This window comes from Ovis aries, chromosome 15, assembly GCF_016772045.2.
Source record: "Ovis aries strain OAR_USU_Benz2616 breed Rambouillet chromosome 15, ARS-UI_Ramb_v3.0, whole genome shotgun sequence".
NCBI classification, from domain to species: Eukaryota; Metazoa; Chordata; class Mammalia; order Artiodactyla; family Bovidae; genus Ovis; species Ovis aries.
In genome coordinates, this window is record NC_056068.1 from 16,833,472 (window position 1) to 16,850,592 (window position 17,121).

The following is a 17,121-nucleotide window of genomic DNA, read 5'->3' on the forward strand; positions in this document are numbered from 1 at the left end:
TGGCTTCATTGCTGATTTGGCACCGACACTGCAGCTGTGGGTCATACAGACATTATATGAGATAATCTGGAGTCACCCAGTCCCATCACCTGATCCCTCTAGCAGAAAGTTTGTAGCTACAGTCTCACTAATGATGTTTAAGAAGACCACTAGTTTGTTTTCTTCTCTTTTTAAATTTTATCAGTAATAATTTGAGTCACTGAAGCAGAAATTCCAGACAGTATATCTTCTGTCAACACTTTACCACTGTTTGAATAATGGGACCATGAATATATATGTCTTATTATCACTGATGCAAGGAATGACAGTTTCAGCTCAAATAACCATATTTATTTCCATCTCATTGATCAACCCTGAATATCCTGTTTTTGTTTCCTACCATCCAGCAGCTCCATGTACCTGATGCAGATTTGTTTATGGTCCTGTTATATAAGTAGAATATCCCTGAAATATGTTCTTTTTTCTTTCCTTCACAATCAGATGGCTAGGGAACTGTGCATTCATTCATCCATTCATCAGCAAATATTCACTGGGGGCCTGTTATATGTCAGGCATCATGCTAATCTCAAGGGTACAAAGAGGAATAAGACGAGCTCATTGCCTGCAAGTCCAGTTGGAAGATAGACACACAATCCATTATACTACAGTGAGGTGAGTGAAATAGTTGGACTGTATTAGGTGCTATGGAAGACAACACCATGGGGACAGTATGGACAAAGGCACCAAGGTGAACAAAGCACAATCTGGGCAGAGTATTATAAGCAGTTCAGCCTTGTCAGAGATCTGGAAACACAGAATAAGAATGGCCTTTAAAGTTTTCTTAAAGAGTTGGCACTTGAGGGTGAATTTAAGAGGTCAAAAGTAAGACAGCAAGATTGTTGGGAGATTGGTAGTGCACTTCAGGTAACAAATTATTGGGGATCAAACTGGAATTGTAGGGATGGATATGTAGAAGAGGAAAAAGATTCAAAAACTGTTTGAAAGATTATATCAAAAGGAATTAGTAACTGAGGAGGAGAGTATGCATTTGGAAAGACTGTGATAGAAGTATCAAGGTATGATAGAGGAAAAAGAAGGAATAGAAAAAGTTGTAGATTATTTTATGAAATTTTCATCTATTTTAAATAGATGAAGTCTGAATCTTCCAAACTAGATTTTTGTCTCTTTTCAAATATTCAAATCTGATTTGTCAGTAAAGTTTTGTCATTTCCTTCATATATGTCTCACTTCTTACTGGCTTTGTACCTATGGATTTGCTTTCTTTCCCTGTTGCTATTGTAAATGGGCTCTCACTAAAAAAAAGTCCCAGATAGTAATAAAATACTCTGAGAAGTAAGGAATATGGCAGGAAAGAGTTGGACACAGGGCTGCAGCCTAAATAGGTTGCTATAGCAGGCACTGGAACAGCCAGAGGTCTTGGAAGAACAGGGCCAGGAAGTGCTAAAATATAAAAGTAAATTGCAAAAACAAGTAGTTGGCAAATCAACCTACAAGTTTCCATTCACACATTTATTGAAATATTATTAGGTAACACAGTGGCCTAGGCCCTGGGGCAAAATAAGCTGAGGAGAGAAGATTCATATTCATGAAATAAACAGAGCATAATGATACTTGTTGAGAGAGCTAATTCTTAGGTAGGTTGATAAGGAGTCTGGGGTCCCTCGAGAAGGAGGAGGAGGAGAAAGGAACAGCTTTTTTTTTTTTTTTTTCCCTACATTCCTTCCTCTTAGTCACATAATATACTTTTTTTTTCCCTTAAGCTCTGGGTTGTTATGGCAACAATCTATTTCACCTAAGACTAATTTTCTTTAAGTCCAGAGCTAATGATTACACAACAAAACAACTCATCTTGCTCAAGGGTATGTTTTTCCTTAAATTCTGTGCTAATGATTATATAACAACAAAGTATCTTCCTTGAAAACAAGTTTCTCCTTCTTAAGAAACTTCTGACTAATCCTGTTATCCTAAAATGTATGTTGTGGGAGTGGGTCTGGTAAGACATTTACAACCTTGAGACATTCTTTTGATCTATTGTTAGTAACCAATTGAAAAAGTATATAAGGCCTTCATAAGACTAGTGAGTGGGGCACTCTCTACCTGATGTCTATGCCAGAAGCTTTTCCCTGTTTTAACTGTGATAAAACTTTTGCCACATGAAACTCTGAGTGCCTGAAGCCATGTCTCTGGTCCCGAAGCTAAATTCTCTCCCTCCGAGATCCAAATCCAACATCGTTCACCATAAGCTATCATCTTTGGGGGCTTATCCAGGATCTTCAAGACAAAGTAAGGACAAGGTAAGCAGAAAGCTTTAGTCTCTCTGCTTTCTCATTGTACAAATTTTCTGCCTTTTTTTTTTTTTTTAACTAACTCTACAGTGTGCCTGTGTGTGTGATTGATTGAAAGTCTGAGACGTACAAAACAAGTACAAAGGAAATGTTGAGCCCAGCTTTGTTGTGTGGCGCCTTGTAACGACTGAAGGCAGCCCTGAAAGGGGAGCCTGTCAGGGGTTTATACTGACCCTGCCAATGCCAAGAGACAGCCAACATCCCTGCAAAGGGGAGCGGCAAGAAATGGGCAAAGTGTATGGACTGAACTTTCCTTTCTCGGTCATCTTTCTCTGGTCTCTTTGACCATTTCTTAACTGCCTGGGGAATTAGAGCTACTAACCTGATCTGTTGGATCATAGACTTTCAAGGGACTTGTGATCCATGCTATTACTATGTACTTTTATTTAGACCCCAAGCTTGGATTGATAGTCATGAGGCACCCAGCCTTGCTAGGATCCAAAAGTTACATCTTGGTTGTTTTTCTCATGCACTCCTGAGGGGAGCTAGGTGGAGCTCTAGCTCCAGGAGTGTCTCTCTCTTGGCTGCTTCCATATAGGGCCAGAGCCCTAAAAGCGAGTCCTTTCCAATGGCTGTACCTCCAGACTATATGGATGGAAGTGCTGCTAATGAACATGAGGTTTCTACGAACATAGGATGGGAACCCCAGAACCTGGCCAGATTGGGAATACAGCGGGATTCTTTCCTTGGTAATGCTAGCTCTTAGCAGACCAGATAAAGTTTTCCAGTGGCTTCTCTCTTAACTCCCTAGATATTCCTTTTGTGGAATCTATGAAAATGAACTGGACGCATTGGCCCTGTAGATCGAGGACAAAAATCACTTTTTCCTTGCTGGCCAACCCTCTACCACCTCTTTTGCTGTCACGTATAGTGGTGTGGTGACACTTAGAAGAGACATCTTGGCTTTTTCTGTTCATCCCTTTATGACTCACTGCTTCTCCTGAGGTCAGGAATATGCTCAAGAACGTGCACAGGCACACAGAACACAGATGCTTCCCCTCGTGCTCCTAGCTTGGGAAACACTCCAGAAGACTACTCTGCTCCACCCCAGGTGGCACTAGAGGAAAAGGGGAAATTAAGCCAAGGTCTTAATGGTAAGGAACTACAAATCAATTTCAGATGCCCATCAGGTCTACCCCTGGTACATCTCCACCCCACCTCGATTGTAGAGCTGGGAGGGCTGACAAGAATGAGTAAGCTGACTCTGTTGGTAAGGGACAGACTAAGTTCAACCAGGGAAGCAAAGCTTTGGTGGAAAGTCTGACTCTATCCCCATCTAGAGCAAGGAGGGATGACTCCAGCAGAAAAAAGCCACAGTGCTGGATGCCACTTTTTTCCTTCTTACAGATGGGAGCTAACAGTTCCAGAACCACCCTTTTGAAATGTATTTTAAACTGAGATAAATTCAATCCCTGAGCTTAACATTACTTGGAGAGATGTAGTGTATATCTTAGAACACAGGCTAACGCCTGACTCAAAAACTCGAGTTTTGGAAAAAAACTACTGCTTTTGGAGATGAATGGCATGAACACGGGTCAATAGGAAAGAGGGAACAAGAGATAGCAGCCCTCCCTATGGGGGAGTCAGGCAGTCCCCACAATAGAGTCAGACTGGGACTATAACACAGCTAAAGGAAGATGGGATCAGAGTCACTTTGTCAGATGTATTCCTGAAGGACTCAAGTGGGCATACGCTAAGACTAAATTCTGCCAAATTGGCAAGCATAGAATAGGGAGAGAAGAAAGCTCCTGGTAAATTCCTAGATAGACTATGGGAAAACCTTCGCAGATTCACTGAGATTGATCCTGAAAGTACAAAGGGAGGAGTGACCTTAAAAGATAGATTTCTCACTCAGTTGGCTGCAGATATCCACTAGAAGCTATTAAAACAGGTGTTTAGATTAAACCAGTCCTTAGATAAACTGCTGCTGCTGCTGCTGCTGCTGCTAAGTCGCTTCAGTCATATCTGACTCTTCGCGACCCCATGGACTGCAGCCTACCAGGCTCTTCCGTCCATGGGATTTTCCAGGCAAGAGTACTGGAGTGGAGTGCCATTGCCTTCTCTGAGATAAACTGCTACAGCTGGCTCAAATGGTCTTCTATGGCAGAGAGTATGGGGAGAAGAAGAAGAGGCAGAAAAAGACTGGGGAAAGACTGAAACCCCAGCGATGGCTGTCAGATCTGCTCTGAAACAGTCTGAGGAAAAATGCCCAGAGGGACCCAGGTGAAAAGGGATGGACTTACTATTACACTGGAAAAGGGGGACACAAAGCAGGGTTGTCATCAGGCATTTAAGCCACCTCCAGCTCCATGCCCAGTCTGCACAGGACCACACTGGGGACTGCTCTCAGAAGCATAAGCCCCAGGGGTCAGACTCTCAAGACAATCAGAAGTGAAGGTGCATGGGAATCCCCCACACAATCTCCCATCCTAATTATATCTGAGGAACCCTGGGTATTAAAAACTGTGGTGTGCCAATCAGTCGATTCCCTTTTGGACACTGAGGCAACATTCTCTGTGTTCACTGAAGCCCCTGACCCACGTTGCTCCTGATCCACTACCATAATGGGGCTCTCTGCTTGAGCCAAATGCTATTATTTCAGTCATCCTTTAAGCTGCAACTGGGCCTTTGTGCTGTTTTCTCAAGAGTTCTAATTGTGCCAAAGTCTCCCTCACCTTTTCTGGGGAAGAATATACTGAGCAAGGTCCAGGCTTCTGTTTTCATGTATATGAAATTCACTCTTTCTCTCCCATTAATTGAACAAAATGTAAATCCTAGAGTGTCAGCTGATGGAAAAACTGTGTCAAGCACAAATCCTGTTCCTGTCATTATCAAGCTCACCTATTTCTGGATCAAAAGCAGTATACAGTAAAACAAGGTTTTTTGGGGTTCCAAAATCATTGCAGATGGTGATTGCAGCCATGAAATTAAAAAACACTTACTCCTTGGAAGAAAAGTTATGACCAATCTAGATAGCATATTCAAAAGCAGAGACATTACTTTGCCAACAAAGGTCTGTCTAGTCAAGGCTATGGTTTTTCCAGTGGCCATGTATGGATGCGAGAGTTGGACTGTGAAGAAAGCTGAGCACTGAAGAATTGATGCTTTTGAACTGTGGTGTTGGAGAGGACTCTTGAGAATCCCTTGGACTGCAAGGAGATCCAAGCAGTCCATTCTGAAGGAGATCAGCCCTGGGATTTCTTTGGGAGGAATGATGCTAAAGCTGAAACTCCAGTACTTTGGCCACCTCATGCAAAGAGTTGACTCATTGGAAAAGACTCTGATGCTGGGAGGGATTGGGGGCAGGAGGAGAAGGGGGCAACAGAGGATGAGATGGCTGGATGGCATCACCAACCTGATGGACATGTATTTGAGTGAACTCTGGGAGTTGGTGATGGACAGGGCTGCCTGGGGTGCTACAATTCATGGGGTCACAAAGAGTCGGACATGACTGAGGGACTGAACTGAACTGAACTGAAGGAGGGATCAAAACCCATCACTGAAAGTTTAAAGGAACTGGGGCTATTAATTAGCTGTGACAGTCCATGAAACACTCCTATTTGGGTGTAAAAAAGCCAAATGATAAATGGAGATTAGATCAAGATTTATAAATAATAAATGAGGCTGTGGTTTGTTTACACCCTATGGTGCCTAGTCATTATACCTTATTGTCTGAAATTCCTGAACAAGCCAAATATTTTTCAGTCATTGATTTAAAGGGTAGTTTCTAGAATTAAACCTATAATAAACCTAAAATCTTCCTCAGTTATCAATGCAAAGAACTGGAGGAAAACAATAGAATGGGAAAGACTAGCGATTTCTTCAAGAAAATTAGAGATACCTAGGCAATATTTCATGAAAAGATGGGCACAATAAAAGATAGAAATGGCATGGACCTAACAGAAGCAGAAGATATTAAGAAGAGGTGGCAAGAATACACAGAACTATACAAAAAACATCTTCATGACCCGGATAACCACAATGGTGTGATCACTCACCTAGAGCCAGACATCCTGGAGTGTGAAGTCAAGAGCGCCTTAGGAAGTATCACTACCAGCAAAGCTAGTGGAGGTGATGAAATTCCAGTTGAGCTCTTTCAATCCTAAAAGGTGATGCTGTGAAAGTGCCACACTCAATATATCAGCAAATTTGGAAAACTCAGCAGTGACCACAGGACAGGAAAAGGTCAGTTTTCATTCCAATCCCAAAGAAAGGCAATGCCAAAAATGTTCAAACTACCACACAATTGCACATATCTCACACACTAGCAAAGTAATGCTCAAAATTCTCTAAGCCTGGCTTCAACAGTACGTGAACCATGAACTTCCTGATGCTCAAGCTGGACTTAGAAAAGGCAGAGGAACCAGAGATCAAATTGCCAACATCCACTGGATCATTAAAAAAGCAAGAGAGTTCCAGAAAAACATCTACTTCTGCTTTTTTGATTATGCCAAAGCCTTTGACTGTGTGGATCACAGAAAACTGGAAAATCTTCAAGAGATGGGAATACCAGACCACCTGACCTGTGTCCTGAGAAATCTGTATGCAGGTCAAGAAGCAACAGTTAGAACAAGACATGGGACAACAGACTGGTTCCAAATTGGGAAAGGAGTACATCAAGGCTGTATATTGTCACCCTGTTTATTTAACTTCTGTGCAGAATACATCATGAGAAATGCTGGGCTGGATGAAGCACATGCTAGAATCAAGATTGCTGGGAGAAATATAAATAACTTCAGATATGCAGAGGATACCACCTTTAAGGCAGAAAGTGAAAAATTAAAGAGCTTCTTGATGAAAGTGAAAGAGGAGAGTGAAAAAGATGGGTTAAAACTCAACATTCAGAAAACTAAGATCATGGCATCTGGTCCCATCACTTTATGGCAAATAGATGGGGAAACAATGGAAACAGTGACAGACTTTATTTGGGGGGGGCTCCAAAATCATTGCAGATGGTGACTGAAGACATGAAATTAAAAGATGCTTGCTCCTTGGAAGAAAAGTTATGATCAAACTAGAAAGCATATTAAAAAGCAGAGACATTGCTTTACTGACAAAGGTCTGTCTAGTTAAGGCTATGATTTTTTCAGTAGTCATATATGGATGTGAGAGTTGGACTACAAAGAAAGCTGAAGCACTGAAGAACTGATGCTTTTGAACTGTCATGTTGGACAAGACTCTTGAGAGTCCCTTGGACTGCAAGGAGATCAAATGAGTCAATCCTAAAGGAAATCAGTCCTGAGTATTCATTGGAAGGACTGATGCTGAAGCCAAAACTCCAATATTTTGGCCACCTTATGCAAAGAACTGACTCACTGGAAAAGACCCTGATGGACAGGGAAGACTCTGCAGTCTGTGGGGTCGCAAAGAGTCGGACATGACTGAACAACTGAACTGATACTAAACCATCCTCTACCTACCATGACTTTAAGACAATTGAGAGGATTGTTGGGCATTACAGGCTATTGCTGCATTTGAATTCCGGGTTAAGGGGAACTTGCCCAGCCTTAATATAAACTTATAAGTGAAACTCAACAGGCCAAGACTGGTAAGTTTATCTGGTCATCAGAGACTCAAAAGGCTTTTAAGCCTCTTCAAACTGCTCTCCTGCAGGCTCCTGCTTTAAGCTTGCCCACAGGGTCAAGGTTTAATCTGTTTGTTACTGAAAGAAAAAGTATGGCCTTGAGAGTGATGACACTGTTATCCTCCGAGCCCGTATCTCCGAACCAACCGAGAGAGCAAGTCCACCACAGTATTGCAAACGCAAGAAGGGAGTTTGTTTATTCCTAGCATGCTAGGGCCCAAGTCTCATCCCACACAAGGGAATCCGACAAGAGCCCCAAACAAAGGAGTATGGTGGCTTATATACAGGCAGTTCTTTGTCTCAGTTACAGGAGTAGCTGGCGTTACATGATTGGCCAGGCAGGATGAGCGCATATCCTGTCTCTTTCTGGTAAACATGACTCATGTCCTAGAGCCCGTCGTTTGGTCCCTAACACTCCCCCCTGTCCTTAGGTCATATAGAGGAATCTTTCTCTCGGTCTTGAGACACAGTTTGATATTGTTGTCGAAGCACAAACGGCTGTACTGTATTTATGCGTTTTTTTTACAAAGGCTACAAGTCTATTGATAATACATGGGCCAAAGGTAAGCATTAGTGAAAGTATTAGCAGGGGTCCCAGCAAGGCGGAGATTAGGGTGGTCAACCAAGGGGATTGTTGAAACCAAGACTCAAACCATCTTTGTTGAGCCTCACAGTCTCATTTACGTTGGGCTAGTCCCTCTCTTATTTTGGCCACAGATTTTTTAACTATTTTTGTGTGATCAGCATAAAAACAACACTCTTTTTAGGGCAGCACAGAGTCCCCCCTGTATCTCCCCACAGATCTTTTAGTTATGCCTGGGCGCACCTGGACATGCCCAGAATGCATGATTTCGGAGCTTGCCCCTCTTTCAGGGTATATTTACCACCGGCTTAAGGTCAAAGTATAAGTCTGGCCACCAAGTATTTGGTGGATGTATTGTGGTGGTGGAGTTAAGCATCTCACGTGTTAGTCTATTTTGCAGTTTTCAGGTGATTTTGATGGGTTGGTGTGGGTTCACACTGGCAGCTTCGGAGCAGAGTAACTGGGTCATCCACAAGACAGCCCAGCCGAGTTGTCCTGGTCCTGTTGGCACATTCGAAACTTTAGCCTCAGGGGGTTGGACGGGTGCAGAGATGCTTCCCATTCTTTCTTAGCATCTTCCTGCTCTGCTGAAGCAGCTGGGCTTACGTGGTTGCAATGCACCCAAGGCCCGATACCATCAACCTGGCCTTACCTCGGTGAAATCTATTTCCCAGTGTTGCCCTGGTCCTACTCCCTGATACCTCAGTCCTGCATGTTGTCCTTTTCCTGGCCTCATCTGTTGACACGCCTTACAAGCATGCACTATGTTCTTTACAGTTGTCTGGTGCCAGGGAAATCGCAGGCGCGCAGTTTGAAAGAGCATCAGAGTCTTCTTTTCTCCCAGATGAGTAGACAAGTGTAAATGCTCACATAGTTGTCGTCCCAACTGAGCAGGGAGTATCAAGTAGCCGTCTGAGTCTCGGTACCATCTATCTTTACCTTTTTGAAGGTTGGTGTGTTTTTGGATCCAAGCAAGGTCTGTGGATGAATACTCAGGGGTTGGGGGCAGAGTTCCCATACCTGGAGGTGGAAGTCCGATCGCCAACACAGGGGTGATGAAATCTTCATCAGCTACTTTTTGAGCTGCCAGGTCTGCGGCATGATTCCCTCGTGCCGTGGGGCTGTCACCCTTCTGATGTCCAGGTACTTGTACTATTGACACAGCCTGAGGCATCTGTACAGCCTCTAAAAGTCTACGGATTTCAGGCAAGTTTTTAATTTTTTTTTTCAGCTGTCAAAAACCCCCGTTCCTGATATATCAGGCCCTGAATGTGTACCGTGCCAAAAGCATAGCGACTGTCAGTGAAAATAGTTATTCTTTTTCCTTTGGCTCTCTCTAATGCTTGAATCAGGGCAATTAACTCTGCCTTTTGTGCTGAGGTATCCGGGGGAAGGGCCTCTGCCCATATCGTCTGTCCAGAGTCATCTACTACTGCGGCTCCCGCCCATCTCTGTCCATCTTTTACATAACTGCTGCCATCTGTGAACCATTTTAGCTCACTGTTATCCAGTGGAGTATCGGTTAAGTCCTTTCGTATTGCTGTTACCCCGGCCAGTATCTCATCACAATCATGGAGGGGGCTATTTTCCTCCAGATTGGGCAAAAGAGTGGCCGGATTTAGAGTGCAGGGCGTTTGGAAATGAACCCGTGGGGTGTCAAGTAGCAAGGCCTGGTAGTGCGTCAAGCGGGCATTAGAAATCCATTTACCTGGGGGTTGCTTTAAAACTCTCTCTATGGCATGAGGAGTGTAGACCAAGAGTCTCTGTCCATAAGTCAGTTTATCAGCATCATGGACTAAGAGCGCGGTGGCCGTGATGATACGGAGGCAAGGTGGCCATCTGGCTGCCACTGGGTCCAGTCTCTTGGAAAGGTAAGCTACAGGTCGCTTCCATGGTCCCCATCTCTGTGTTAGTACCCCTTTTTTTATCCCCCGCTTTTCATCTACAAATAATTGGAAAGGCTTAGATTTATCAGGGAGGGCAAGGGCAGGAGCTTCTAGCAAGGCTCGCCTGAGCTCTTGGAAGGCCTCTTTTATTGGCTCAGTCCATTCCCAGTCCTTGTTTTCTTTGGTCCCTTCATATAGGGGCCTGGCCTTTTCTACAAACCCCAAGATCCATAACCGGCAATATCTCACAGTTCCCAGAAATTTTTTCACTTGTCTAGGGTTAGCCGGCTCAGGGATCTGGAGGATGGTTTCTTTCATAGACTGTGTTAGCCACCTCTGGCCCTGTTTTATCTTATAACCGAGGTATGTAACCTCTTGCTTGGCAATCTGGGCCTTTTTGGCACTGGCCCTGTAACCTAAAGTCCCCAAGGTTTGGAGAAGGTCACCTGTTGCCCCTTGGCACTCTTTCTCTGTAGCCGCTGCCAGCATAAGGTCATCAACATATTGTAATAAAACAATGGTAGGGTGTTCAACCCGATACTCACGGGGTCTTTGTCCAGGGCCTCATTAAATAACGTGGGCGAGTTTTTGAAACCCTGTGGTAAGCGAGTCCATGTCAGCCGCACAGGGGTCTGACCACCGTCTTCCTGCCATTTGAAGGCAAAGATCTCTTGGCTTGCGGGGGCAAGAGGCAAACTGAAAAAGGCATCTTTTAAATCTAAAACAGTGTACCAAATGTAGTTTGGAGGCAAGTTGCTTAGCAATATATAAGGGTTAGGAACCATAGGATGAATATCATTCACCCGTTTGTTGACTTCTCATAGATCTTGAACCAGTCTAAAATCAGTTCCCCCATGCTTTTTCACAGGCAACAGGGGAGTGTTCCATGGGAACCAGCACCTTTTTAGGACCCCAGCATCTATGAGGCGTTGTATATGAGGAGTAATTCCTTGTCGAGCCACTTGACTCATGGGATACTGTCGCACCCTCACTGGGGAAGCACTGGCTTTCAGTTCCGCAATGATAGGGGGCCTCTGTTTGGCCAGTCCCATTCCTGCTGTTTCAGCCCTGGCCTGAGGGTATCTTTGAACCCATGGTTGTACTTCGGGGCTTATTGTCGCTGGGGCCTCTGGCAAGTAGAGTCTGTATTCATCTTTTAATGCCAGACACAGGACCTGAAGAGGATGCCCGGTCCCATCTAAAACTGACACTTGTCCGTGGTCGAAATGAATTTGGGCATTTACTTTAGACAGTAAATCTCTTCCCAACAAGGGCGCTGGACACTCAGGTATCACCAGAAAAGAATGGGTTACCTGGTGGGCCCCCAAGTTCACGTGCCGTTTTGTAGTCCATCCATATTGTTTAGTCCCGGTTGCTCCCTGCACCCAGCTACTTTTTCTAGACATGGGTCCATCTTTTTGGTTTAAGACTGAGTATTGGGCTCCCGTGTCCACCATGAAGCCAACCGGTTTCCCCTCCACATTTATAGCTACCCAGGACTCTGGGAGGGGCTTCGAGCCCTGACCCCCCTAGTCGCTATCCTCACCCGCATAGAGGATATGACTGTCTGGAGAGGGAGTCTCGTTCTTGGGGTCCTTGGGCCCCTCTTTTAGATTTTTCTTGGGGCATTTATCTTTTCAATGTCTAAACTCTTTACAAAACGCACATTGGTTTTTCTCAAGCTTACGCCTTGTCATTTTTTCTTCAGTTTTTGAGTCCAATTTTTTCCCTTTCTGGAACCTGTTTTTGTTTTCAACCCCAGCAAAAAATATCTGGGCCAGCTCTTTTTGATTTTTACAGTTTTCTTCAGCTCTAAATTCTCTTTTTTCTCTTCTAATGCGGTCCTCTCTCTCTTCTGAGGTCTCTCTATGATTAAAAACTCTCTCAGCTGCCCTCACTAGATCTTGCAAGGATTGTTTACTTAACCTCTCTATCTTTTGTAACTTTTTTTTAGTATCGGGGGCTGCTTGATTTACAAATGCTAACATAACTGCCGCTTGTGACTCATCTGCCTGTGGGTCCATAGGGCTATACTGTCTAAAAGCTTCTATTATCCTTTTCAGGAAGGCTTCTGGGCTCTCATTTGGCTCTTGTCTCACTGAATTTATTTTTGCCAAATTAGTTGGCTTTCTGGCGGCTGCTCTAAGGCCAGCCATGAGAGTCTGACGGTACACTCAGAGACGCTCCTTACCTTCAGCGCGTTCGAAGTCCCAGTTGGGTCACACCAAGGGGAACCCCTGCTCAATGAGGTTAGGCTGTATTGTGGGCCTCCCATCCACCCCTGGAACATTTTTCCAGGCTTCTGACAGGATCCGTTCGCACTCCTCTGTAGTAAAAAGTACCTGTAACAGTTGCTGACAATCATCCCAAGTGGGATTGTGAGTAAAAAGGATAGACTCTAAAAGATCAATAAGACCCTGCAGTTTTTCAGAGAAGGAGGGAGTCTGGGTTTTCCAATTGTACAAATCACTAGTGGAGAAGGGCCAATACTGATATGTCCATTCTCCACCCTCTCTGGCTGGCCCTGCCCTGACTGGAAACGCATGAATGGTGGAGGAGGGAATCTCCGGGTCTTCTTCTGCTACACCGGCAATTTTTTTTTTTTTTTTTGCCTTTCCCCGAGTTTCCTAGGCGGGGCCCCTTTTTCTGGGAGGAGCTGAAGGCTTGGTTTTCTTTCTGGCTTCTCCCGATGAAACCTGTGGAACCTGTGGAAGCAAGGGCGGGGAAGAGGGAAGGGAAGTGAGGGGCTGAAAAGCAAAAGGTTTTAGCCAGGCCAGGGGGTTTTCCACCAGGTCCTGTCAGACCAAAATGTATGGAGTTTGGTCTGGCTGGGTGTCCCGAAGGGTAGGGGGCAAGCACCTTCTCTCTGACCACTCGAATAGTAGGCAGGCTGAAGGTGCCTTCTTGTGGCCAGCTGACATCAAAAGCAGGCCACTCGGCAGAACAAAAAGTTACTAACTTACTTTTCTTCACCAGCAATGATAGATTCTGTGCTCTAGACTTGAAATCAGAGAAGTGGTTAATCATAAGAGATAAAGGAGTAGAAGTTGTTTGTCCCATGATCACAGAAAAGTACACTGGGAGCCAACAGAGCACACAAAGAGCAACACAGACACCACGAATAGACAAACAGATAACAAACGCAAGGTGGCCACTGACAATGCACTCAATCTTACCTGCAGGATGTTCACAGAGCCAGCCGCCTCCCCAGCACGAAACTGGGCCCTGGCCTTACGCTGGACTTAATCCAGTAACCAGAGCCAGCCGCCTCCCCAGCACGAAACCGGGCCCTGGCCTTACGCTGGACTTGCCTCTGCACTTTATACCCAGATGCCTCCCCAGTACGATACTGGGCCCCGGACTTAATCTGGGATTCTGCAACATTAGCACCGGTGCTCAGAGCTCTTATCTCCTAATGAGATTACTCCCTTCTACCAGGAGAGTTGTCCTCCCTGGCGGGACGGAGATCCCGGACGAGTCCCCAGATGTTATGCTCCGAGCCCATATCTCCGAACCAACCAAGAGAGCAAGTCCACCACAGTATTGCAAATGCAAGAAGGGAGTTTGTTTATTCCTAGTGCGCTAGGGCCTAAGTTTCATCCCACACAAGGGAATCCGACAAGAGCCCCAAACAAAGGAGTATGGCGGCTTATATACAGGCAGTTCTTTGTCTCAGTTATAGGAGTAGCTGGCGTTACATGATTGGCCAGGCAGGATGAGCGCATATCCTGTCTCTTTCTGGTAAACATGACTCAGGTCCTAGAGCCCGTCGTTTAGTCCCTAACAGACACAACCCAGAGGGTCTCAACAACCTGTAGCTTATATAAATGAAGAATTCAATTCAGTACAGTCAGTCACTAAGTCGTGTCCAACACTTTGTGACCCCATGGACCCCAGCACGTCAGGACTCCCTGTCCATCACCAACTCCCAGAGTTTACTCAGATTCATTTCCTTTGAGTCATTGACGCCATCCAACCATCTCATGCTCTGTCTTCCCCTTCTCCCACCTTCAATCTTTCCCTGCATCAGGGTCTTTTCCAATGAGTCAGTTCTTCACATCAGGTGGCCAAAATATTGGAGTTTCAGCTTCAACATTAGTCCTTCCATTGAATATTCAGGACTGATTTCCTTTAGGATGGACTGATTGGAACTCCTTGTAGTCCAAGGGACTCTCAAGAGTCTTCTCCAACACCACAGTTCAAAAGCATCAATTCTTCAGCACTCAGCTTTCTTTACGGTCCAACTCTCACATCCATAAAAGACTACTGGAAAAACCATAGCCTTGACTAGACAGACCTTTGTTGGCAAAGTAATGTCTCTGCTTTTTAATATGCTGTCTAGGTTAGTCATAACTTTTCTTCCAAGGAGTAAGAGTCTTTTAATTTCATGGTTGCAGTCAACATCTACAGTGATTTTGGACTCCATCAAAATAAATTCTGTCACTGTTTCCACTGTTTCCCCATCTATTTGCCATAAAGTGATGAGACCACATGCCATGATCTTAGTTTTCTGAATGTTGAGTTTTAAGTCAACCTTTTCACTCTCCTCTTTCACTTTCATCAAGAGGCTCTTTAGTTCTTCTTCACTTTCTGCCACAAGGGTGGTATTATCTGCATATGAGGTTATTGATATTTATCCCGGCAATCTTGATTCCAGTTTGTGCTTCATCCAGCCAGGCATTTCCCATGACATACTCTGCATATAAGTTAAATAAGCAGGGTGACAATATATAACCTTGATGTACTCCTTTCCCAATTTGGAACCAGTCTGTTGTTCCATGGCCATTTCTGACTATTGCTTCTTGACCTGCATACAGATTTCTCAGGAGGCAGGTCAGGTGGTTTGGTGTTCCCATCTCTTGAAGAATTTTCCGCAGTTTGTTGTGATCCACACAGTCAAAGGACTTGGCGTAGTCAATAAAGCAGAAGTAGATGTTTTTCTGGAACTCTCTTGCTTTTAAGATGATACAATGGAAGTTGGCAATTTGATCTCTGATTCCTCTGCCTTTTCTAAATCTAGCTTGAACAGCTGGAAGTTCTCAGTTCACATACTGTTGAAGCCTGGCTTGGAGAACTTTGAGCATTACTTTTTAGCATGTGAGATGAGTGCTATTGTGAGGTTGTTTAAACTTTTTTTTTTTTTTTTGCATTCTTTTCCTTTGGGATTGGAATTAATCTGCCATTTTATATTAGAAAACTGTGGGTTAGGGAATTAGTTTACTTGTCATAGAAAAAATTGCTAGTAAGTGTCTGAGTCAGGATTAAAACTTAAGTCTAATTGTTGTCAAAGCCCATGTTTTCCCACTATGTTCTCTTCTGAGGAAGAAACTGTGGAAAGAATTCCTTTGGCATATCTCAAGGAAAAGGATATTGTGTCACTAGGAAGATTGTCTAGCCAAGATCCTATGATGATTCATATTTAGATCATGTTCCTTGAGAGTAGGGAAAGAGATCTGTAAGCAACTCATTTTAGCATCTGAGAGTTGTAAAGAAAGTTCTCAGGGAAATCATCCAATGATATTGTTGGAAATCTCAGAGGTCATAGGGCTATTTATTCCTCTGCACAGCTAAAATTTCAACCCTTGCTAAAATTTTTGTTCTATTTCCAGCCATAAAGAAGGTTAAAGTGTTTATTATTAAGCAACCATAAAAAAGAGTAAGAGATTCAACAAACTTCTGATTCAAGCACCTCTGAGCCCACTCTTTTCAGGTAATTGTTCAGTTATAAAGCTGAATATTAAATACAGAGTCCTGGGCACCCAGTTAAGATGATGTGCCAACATACTTTCCAGTCCATGGCAAGACAAACATGGTCATAAATATCCTCACAATTGCACAGTTTCGATTGTATAAATGTAGAATATTCAGAAGAACGTTTGCCAATGTAATTAAATTGCAAATAGAAAGCAATACTTATAAAAATATATGCCCTATAGAAAAAAGTAAAGGTCAGATACTATGGCATGATTTCTGTCAGAAGAGGTAAGCTTTCATGTTCCTCTCCATATGTGAGTGATAATGTGGATTTTACAGCTAGGTGTGAAGCATTAGGCTTGCTTTATCTTTTCACTGTAGATAGAAGGAATATCTTGTTATTGGGGGGATTGGTTTGCAGATTTATTGCAACCTGAGCTAAAAGTTCATATTAATTATCATGTTATCAGAATAAGCATATTTGGGACACAGAAAATAGCAGGAAAAGATGGAAAAGGGAGATAGAACCAACTACAGAGATCTATAAGGAAAATATATTTTGTTATACACAACTTTCTCAGGAAGAGAATGCTTTATGACTCAGGAGCTAACCATCAGTAATGTTAAATATCAAAGATATGATTTTTCATGAGACATTCAAAATGGACTGGTCCAAAACGATCACTAAATTCAATGACATATGGTATCATGTACAATGTGTTTCACAGTTGGTGATCTCTCAAATTACAAACGGTTCATTTCCAAAATCAAGGTGTGATTGTTTCATCACATGTATCAAAAATCAAATCTTACAAGTTTAGCTTTCCACTTTTTTGGTTAGTCAGCCACAGTCATTCTGACAGAGTAGAGATGGAATCCATGACTGACTGGGCCTAAAAGAGGAGGGAGATCAAGATGGTAGAGTAAGATGGTACAGAGATCACCTCCCTCTAAAAACACATCAAAAATACATCTACACATGAAACAGTACTCACAGAAAACTAATAGGAAACAGGCAGAAGGACTCCT